Source organism: Macaca fascicularis, chromosome 11 (assembly GCF_037993035.2).
Source record: "Macaca fascicularis isolate 582-1 chromosome 11, T2T-MFA8v1.1".
In the NCBI taxonomy this organism is placed as follows: Eukaryota; Metazoa; Chordata; class Mammalia; order Primates; family Cercopithecidae; genus Macaca; species Macaca fascicularis.
In genome coordinates, this window is record NC_088385.1 from 95,803,659 (window position 1) to 95,813,133 (window position 9,475).

Here is a 9,475-nt window from a genome sequence, read left to right on the forward strand (position 1 = left end):
GCCTCAAAATGTCTATCTCTAGCCATTACTTCTCCCCTAAGCCGCCTGAGTCTCATATTTAACCACTTGATTGACATCTCCACCTGGATAAATAACTAGACACTCCCAACTTCTCACAGCTGAAACTAATTTATTGATTCCCATACCCAAGGAAAAAAAAAAAGAAAACCCATTCCATTCTGAGTCTTGTCTCAATAAACGGTACCACTTTTTATCTAGTTTCCCAACCCCAGAACTGGAGTGAGCCTTGGCTCTTTCCTTCTTCTTATCTCTCGCATCTCATCCAGGAATTCTAGACTATTTTACCTCCAAAACACCCATCATGGTCCCAGTCCAAAGCAGCATCATTTCTTTCATGGATTACTGCAACAGCTTCCAAGTTGTTTTCCCTGCTTCCTGCATGCCAACCATCTGTTATTCACATAGCAGCCGGTGGTCTTTGTAAAATTCAAATCAAATCATAGTGTTTCCTTGCTGAAAACCTTTCAATGACTTCTCATTGCATGTGTACGAAAATTCAAATGCTTCCTAGGTCTTCCATCGCCTGGATGCCTACATCTCCATCCTCTTTTTGTACTACCTACTCCTTCATTCCCCCATTTGCTCGTTACACTTCAACTTCTCCAGCCTCCTTTCTGTCCTTGGAATAGCCACATCCTTTATCAATTCATGAACCTGGTGCTTTGCGGTTACCTCTGTGTGGTGAGTCCTTCACACAGCTCCCCATGTGGCAGATGCCTACTCACCCTTAGGTTTCATCTCAAATCCTCAGAAAGACTTTCCATGAAAAAGAAGCTCAGATTACCTTTCTCTACCCCTCTATGCTCACCCCCATCACATCTGTCTATTGATTTCCTCCATAACACTCCCCAGAATCTGTAGTTCTTTCTCCATTCACTTATTTGCATGCTCTTTGTTGTCTCCCCAAGAGAATGCAAGAGGAAGGACCTCACCTGCCCTGTCATGACGACATTCCCAGTGGCGAACTTGATGCCTGATATATGTATGTAGATGCTCAGAAAGTATTTGCTAAATAAATAAATAAAACAGGAATTATGGAAAGTAAGAAGTGAATCATCAGAAATAATAGATTTTTCCAAGGCAAAGGGGCTTTAGAGATTGTTTGATCAAACCCACTTACCTTTCCAATAAGACAAACCAGAGAGGTTGTTTTCTAAAGCTGAGAGAGTGAGTGACTGCAATGGGCTCCTGACATTGAGTGCAGTGCTTTCCACTAAATAAGTGGATCAAAAACTCGATCTTACATGCAGTTATATACGTCCAACTATCCTTTTCAGAAAGAATAGGTTAGTTCGTGTCCTTCTTCCCGTTTTGTGTTTAATATCTATTCTTTATAAAACAATATTGATGTAGATAACATTTTTTCAAAATTATCTTTTGACAAAGTAAAAACTTTGAGATCTCTCTTGAGTTCTTTTGTTTCGTGTTTTTGTTTATTTCGTTTTGTTTTTTACTTTAAAGAGGCTGAATTTAAAACTTCGATAACAAAGTGTCTCTGAACAAATGCAAGTCATTGTAAGTGATTTATTTTACAGATCCCACCTCACTCTCTTCCAATCCTACTCCACTTAGGTAAGCAGTAAGAGCACCCTGTTGTATTCTTCAACGTCTTCCCCATTCTTATGTAAATGTGTAAATGTGCTCATGCACACACACACACACACAGAGTTTTGACTTCTATGTAATGCAAAAGGATCATGTCATACACATTACCCTACAATTTGCTTTTATTTTTACCGAATGAAGTAGGTAATACGCATTGTAGGTTATATGCATTGTAACTCTAGAACAATGCATATAGTTGTAACTCATTCCTTTAATTTTACATAATATTGCATAGTATGGATACCAAAATATATTCAACCATTTCCCTGCTGATAAATGCTCTCAATTTTCCAGGTTTTTAAAATCTACTACAAACAATACTCTCATGACATCTCTATATTTATATCTGTAGATTAAAAACTCACAATCTCTCTTCCATCTTTTTCTACATTTACATCTTTTCTTCAATATCAGGGTTTTCTTCAATATCATCTACCTCTTTAGAATACATTTTCAATAGTAGAATTGCTAGATTGGGGGAATCTATATATTTTAAAAATTTTAATATATACTGATAATATTTAACCAGCATGGCCTGTCATTGCTGTGTATTCCCAAACATAGTTTATGTTTTTTGAAATATCCTGCTATAGTAGTTTTGTCCTTGTCTGTCAAAGCATTTTAATCACCTCTGGAACACAACAACTAAGTATGTTAGCTGTCTCTCATTCTGCTATTTGCCACTCTGGAGACAGTTTAGTAGTCTGAAAATCTGAGAAAAATGTATTTTCATAAGAAATGAAAATTTGTATACAAGAAAATGCCCTCACTTTCTACTCCTTATCTGGCTTCTACTACAGCATTTTCAACCACTTGCCCTACATAATACCCGTGTCACTGATAGCTTTCTTTGTCTTGAGTCCATAAGGATATTCTTATACACTAGGACCAAGAATTCTGGTGATATTTGACAGGATATGTCCCCATTCTTTCTCTGTAAAGAAGTTAAATATTTTATCTTATTTTTTCTTTTAAGAAATTAATATAGTGTCTAATCATTACTTACAGTGTTCTTCTTTTAGGTAGTTCCCTGAAGATAAAGCAGAAACTTTCATTTTTAGGAAAATCTTCTCTGCATTGGCCACCTCTTCCCATCTGACTACTCTGCTATCCAGGATGTCAGAGTGTTCTATAACATCTTAATAAGCTCATTCTCTTGACCATCACTGTAATCCCCCAAATCACCCATGATTAAGTTCATACTCTGTAGAGAAATCCACCCAGTAGTTGATGACCATTCTCTAAAAATACAATTGACTCCAACTCCAAAGTGTAGTGCTTTAATGCTGGTATATGTTGCAAAAGCATGCAAAATGGTGAAATCACCTGAAATACAGTAGCTGTGAATTGCTACACCAATTTTACATTATAATTTTGCTTACTAAAAATATGTATAAAACCAGTCAAAGTCCTCACCTGCCAGATTAGTGGGAAGTCCAGTATCTTCACTCTCCGTGGTCCATGAAGGAACAAGGAGGTTGGTAAGTCTGACCTCCATATTCTAGGAAGAGAAAATTGGGACTGCCTTTGGTTCTAACTGCTTTATGATCTCAGAGGTAATGCTGATGTCCAGTGGATCTGGAACTCTTTACAGCAGCATAGATTTTTCTCCCAAGCCAACCTTAGCATAGGGCCCTTAATGACCCTTCAGGTTGGAGCTTTTAACTGATAACTTTTTCAGGCCAATCCTTTAAAATGCCAGCTGGCCAGAGAATGTCAGGATTAATTCAGGTGTCCATTTACAAACTGAAAACATTGTGCCCTTTCTTGCACAAAGGTGTCTATGCTGGAAACATAAAGGAGTCATCACATACTTTTTTTTTGGAACACTGCAATAGGGTAACCTGGGATACCTTACTGCAATACCAAGCTACCTAGGATTGCAATTCTGATTGCCCCATGGAGCTGTATAATTTCTTATGCCCTGTGCATATGTAGGCATGCACACACATGCACAAATCAAAGGTAGAAACAGTCACAAAAAGAATAATTTAAGGTAGCCTACTCTGCTAAAGACAGCAAGGTAACTTTCTGGTTATAAAAAGGAAAAAGAAAAAAGAAATCCAGTTTAAATCTCCAATGAAGTATTTTGCAACATAACAAATAAATCAAAAATGTGCACTCTAAAATAATCAAAGTGTGTGAAGTCTAATCAACACTCTGCTCCTGTGCCTTAGTGCAGACTTCAGAAGAGAGTCAATGGTGTTCGTTTTCTTGTAAATGAATCTGAAGTTTATTTGATTCTCTAAGTTAAATCATAGCAAAGGAAGGTTTAAAATGTCTGTTCACTTATTTACTGTGGATAGTTAAGTGGTTTGCATCATAAATGCTAATTCAGGAAAAATAGTCACTTATAGAGAGCAATCTTAGGTTACATAAACAATCTGTGCTGCAATTGGTATTGGATGAATTAAGATATGAGTCTACTGGCAATATTTTGATAAACAATGCGTGTCAGGCAAAGAATCAATAAGCTGTACCATTAATCTGCTGTCCCAAATTCCTTAGTTGAAAATGTTCTTCAAATTACTTTTTGTGTGTGCTAAATGTTTTGCTAACATAGACATATTTCTTCTTCCTGTAATCCCAGCACTTTGGGAGGCCGAGGCGGGTGGATTACGAGGTCAGGAGATCAAGACCATCCTGGCGAACACGGTGAAACCCCACCTCTACTAAAAATACAAAAAAACTAGCCGGGCGTGGTGGCCCGCGCCTGTAGTCCCAGCTTCTAGGGAGGCTGAGGCAGGAGAATGGCGTGAACCCGGGAGGCGGCGGAGCTTGCAGTGAACAGAGATCCCGCCCCTGCACTCCAGCCTGGGCTACAGAGCCAGACTCCGTCTCAAAAAAAAAAAAAAAAGAAAAAGAAATATTTCTTCTTTACTTTCCACAGAAGGTCCATGATTTTATCTAAAAACAAACAAACAAAAAAAAATGTGCTTCACATTGTCTCATGAAGACACTGCATTATACATTTTACGGTTTGAGTTAGCCTGCATAATGATAAAAAAAAAAAAGAATACATTTACATGCCTACATGGTATCTTAGAAATTAAAGTTAACATATATTAGGATATCTGTTTTTTAAAAAATGACAAAAATCCTGTCTCTGACCTGGGTAAAGTGGCATCTGGTTGGTGGTACTTATCTCAAATCACACAGACATAAGGCAACCTCTTGTTTATCCCAGCTTGGCTTTTCTTATCTTTTTTTTTTTTTTTAGACAGGGTCTCGCTCTGTCACCCAGGCTACAGTGTCTTAGTGTGATCATCATAGCTCACTGCAGCCTCAAACTCCCAGGTGCAAGTCATCCTCCCACCTCAACCTCCCAAGTAGCTGGGACTACAAGTATGTGCTACCATGCCTGGCTAATTATTTTATATTTTTTTGTAGAGACAAGGTTCTCCCTATGTTGCCCAGGCATCTCCCATCGGCCTCCCAATGTGCTGGATTATAAGCATCAGCCACTGCATCAGGCCCCAGCTTAGCTTTTGTCTGTTCCCATGCCAGGTTCATCCCTTGGACACATGGAGAAAATGACAAAAATCCAAGAGCTAGATATTTCACTGATTTTGCAGATGGTTAGCCATTGGATAGCACAGATTTTCTTTTCATATGAGACTGAGTGCTAAGTGGTTAGTTGGACTTAACATGAAAAAGAAATTCATCTTTTCTATTCCCTTACTCTTAAAATACATTGTCAAAAATTCCACAAAATCCTAGTTTCTGATGAGTAGAAGACAAATCCCATTAGGGAATAGGATAGAGTTAATGTCCTTTTATCAATAAAGAGCCAAAGACCATAGGCTATTTTAAAAACCAACACTGTAAGAAATTTTAATGCTAACATTAAACTAAGAAGCTAATATGAAACATTTGAACATATATACAGAAAAAAGGGGAAATGGCTACAAATTAAATAGGAGTGCTCAAATACAAAATAGTATGTTGAGCATGTCTAAAATAGCAAATTAAAGCTGGAATAATAAGTAGATTTAACTCTTTTATCCCCCTATGAAGCAAGTCAATAGTGATTGTGACTTCTTACGTGCAATTTGGAGGAAGAAAGGCAGTATTCTGTGTTTGGGTGGTGACCATTGTATTCAAGGAAGCAAGCAGTCACTGTGTGCTTTCAAAGACAGAGAGTTATGAATGTCTATGGAAGTCCTAAATTCGTCCTCTACTGGAAGCAACAGAGACTCCTCCCCAGTCATTCTTGACTGACAGATTTTGTTACCATACCTCAGAAAGGGTCATGGTGATTTTATGACCTCTTTTAATTAAGTTTAAAGCATCTCTAAACATAGCACATTTAAAACCAAAAGGGTGAGTCTTCTTATTCTTAAATTAACAAATTACCAGAGTTCTTTTGGGAATTCTACATACTGACTTAGATGGCTTATAAGTAACTCAATCTCAATTATTTCAGGGCTAAGCATATTTGCTTCTACACCTTCTGCCAATCCCACACAAGGTAAGAGAGCTATGAATTGAGCATTTACTAAGTGCCAGACATGGTGCTAAGTTGTTCACATGTAATATCACTTTATTATTCTCACAACTATATGTGACGAGGACTATTAGTATCTTAAATTCACAGACATGGAAAATAAGGATTAAGATGGTAATAGCTCACCTGGAATTACACTGTGGAGCAGATGTTTCCCATCTCAACTACATCATCATTATCTGATCAGTTGAACAAGCCAGAAACCTAGTTCTGTCTCTTTCTCCCCCACCTCCAGCCTTGAATCAGTCATTAAGCCTTGCCAACCTTTCCAATGTTTCCGGACTCCATCATTTTCTTTTCATTCACTGTCACTGCCAAGCTCAAATTTTACCATCTTTTGTCCTAAGGAGAACAATAATCTCCTATTTGGTTGCCCTATTTCTTGTCTCAGACTCTGATCCTCGAACCACCCTGATATTTCCTTCTTTCTCTCCTCTTTTCTTTTCTTCTTTTCCTGCTTCTGTGAAGCTTTCCTGAATATTCTGCCTTATAATTCCTTCCCAAGTTTAATTAGTTACTCATTTCTGTACCAATAGAACCTAGATGTTTTATTATTATAAAACTCATGCCTTTGAAGCACAACAATCTGAGTGTTTCTACTGCCAGACTGTTGCTCCTACCACCAGACTGTTAATGTCTTGTAGACAAGACCCCATCTCATTGACAACTTCATTCACTTGTTCATTGATTCACTCAACATTTATTAATCACCCACCTTATACCAGGAAATTAATTATTTTTTAATAATGATAACGATGATGCTGATAATAGCTATCTTTTTGATAACATATGCAACAGTCCTATGAGGTGGGTGTCATGCGCGTTCGTGTAAAGAGACCACCAAACAGGCTTTGTGTGAGCAATAAAGCTTTTTAATCAACTGGGTGCAGACGGGCTGAGTCTGAAAAGAGAGTCAGCAAAGGGAGATAAGGGTGGTGCCGTTTTATAGGATTTGGGTAGGTAAAGGAAAATTATAGTCAAAGGGGGGCTGTTCTCTGGCGGGTAGGAGTGGGGGTCACAAGGTGCTCATTGGGGGAGTTTTTGAGCCAGGATGAACCAGGAAAAGGACTTTCACAAGATAATGTCATCACTTAAGGCAAGGACCGGCCATTTTCACTTCTTTTGTGGTGGAATGTCATCAGTTAAGGTGGGGCAGGGCATTTTCACTTCTTTTGTGATTCTTCAGCTACTTCAGGCCATCTGGGCTGACGTGCAAGTCACAGGGGATGCGATGGCTTGGCCTGGGCTCAGAAGCCTGACAGTGGGTATTATTATCTTTATTTACCTTGAGGGAACTGAAGATAGAGAGGTAAAAATGCCACTGTAAAGACACATATCTTGGTTATATGTCTGGAATGCTGTAAGGGCTCAATAAATGTTAGTTGAATTTAGTTGAAGTTAAAATTCGAGTGGAAAAGCACTTAAAAGAATGTGTCTTTTCCAAGAGGCTAAGAAAGATAGAAGAAATATAGCACTGATTGAAAAACCTGGATTTAAATGTCAGGCACCTGTAAGATTTGCAGTCTTTGCTCGGTCAATGGTAAGCTACATGACCTGAAATAAATTGCTTACTTCTGTAAACCACAATTTAAAATCTGTAAAATAGATATTATGAGTACTAACTTCAAAGGACTGCTATATAAATTAAATGTACAAATATGTGTAAAATGTTTACTTAGTCATCAGCTACAAAGTAAGCCCACAATAAATATCAACTATTATCATAATGACTGCACAATAACATAATATGATAGGGGCCAATAATAAGCTAGTCAGTGTAAAATTATTAATTTCATAAGTTAGAATTTTCAACATCATTATGTATTTTTTTCCGGTATCTTTGTTTTTGTTATTATTGCTATTATTGTTATATTTGTGGGGAGCAATATGAAGTACAGCATGAGAGTGGCCACTAAACACATATAGGAGTGTCAACTGATGAATTCTTCTAGGTTTCATTATAATGGTATTTGAAACAACAAAATGTGGATCTGAAGGAAAAATATCTACTAACTCCTGCCATCAAACATTATCATTTGCATGAAATAGGCCTATTTTAAATGTTTTATACTTTAATCCTTCTTTCATAGAATTGCTCTTTCAGGAAGACTAAATAAGAATGGAAGTAGTTACTGAGTTATGAAACTAGGTTAAATGTCATAGAAAACATTATTCACCCCCAAGTTAACCATCTCTATTGTGGTTGAAATAAAGAACAGAAATGTTTTAAAATAATCCTAGGGACAGTCATCTCAAGGGAGAGATAAGAATTTCAAGCATCTCTGAATATGAAGGAATTTGGGGGACGCAGAAAAGACTTTTAGGTAAAGGATCAATTAGCCTATCTACCTTCCATGTGGTTTCTATTATGATGTTAAAAACAAAATGGCGCATTGCCATCTGTGTGACGGGTGGGTGGGCATGTGGCCCTTCCTCCTTCCTTCCCATCAGGTATACTCAACTCCTCACTAGTGGCCAGTTTCTCAATGAGTAAATAAGGCCTGCTTCTTGACACACATTCCACAGGCAAGCTAGATTTTAGGAAGAGGTAAAATATGCCCAAAAAATTCCCAGAAGACCAAGAAGCTACAAGAGGGTCAGGATTGTGGGGAGTGTTAGTGGGAACTTTGCCGAAAATTCAGTGCAAGCTTACTCAATCTTCTCTTTCAATAAACATCCTTAGGGTGGAAGCATTAGATGGTGGACCCCTCCAATAATTCCCAAACAAATATATTGAGCCATTTGTGGTTTATAGTCTAGGGCTTTATTCTGCTGTATCATCTGTGTATTTTTTTTAATGTTGTATTTCTTTTGGTTAATCTTCCTTCCTCCTGGGAAACAAAACGTTCTGCAATAACAAACACTGTCTGTGGTAAGTCCCCAAAACTCCAGTGCAACAGATTGCAAAGCCTGCTGTCCATTTTAAATAGGCTTGCATTGTTTCTCTCTTAAGCTGGTCGTTTTCATGCCTCCAACTCTATCTCACATATGTGTCATTTTTCTCTGGTCACCAATCACCAATTGCTCCTTGGAAAATATGCTTCACTATGCACAGCAAATGTTTTCTCCAAACAAAATTCACAACCCTCGTTGACTTGTAGAAATCTTTTGACATCCCAGTAATTTTGAAACTGAGTTAATTTTTGTCACTGCTTTCCTTATGTCCAAGTCTCTAAAATATCTTCTAAATATATAAGTATTTTGAACTCAAAGAAAGCTGTAGAGAAAAACATAACTATTTGAACACTGTATATCATCTTAGATATACTAATCAGACTTTATTAGAGGTACTTTTTACTTAGTAGAAATTCACTTATGAGAATGCAGAATGCAAGAAATTAA

At 37.5% G+C, this 9,475-nt stretch overlaps 1 pseudogene; it reads left to right on the forward strand.

Annotated features, from left to right (window-relative positions):
• The first annotated feature begins 4,727 nt into the window (after nt 1-4,727).
• On the forward strand, nt 4,728-4,854 carry LOC123567792 (small nucleolar RNA SNORA48; annotated as a pseudogene).
• Nucleotides 4,855-9,475: the final 4,621 nt, after the last annotated feature.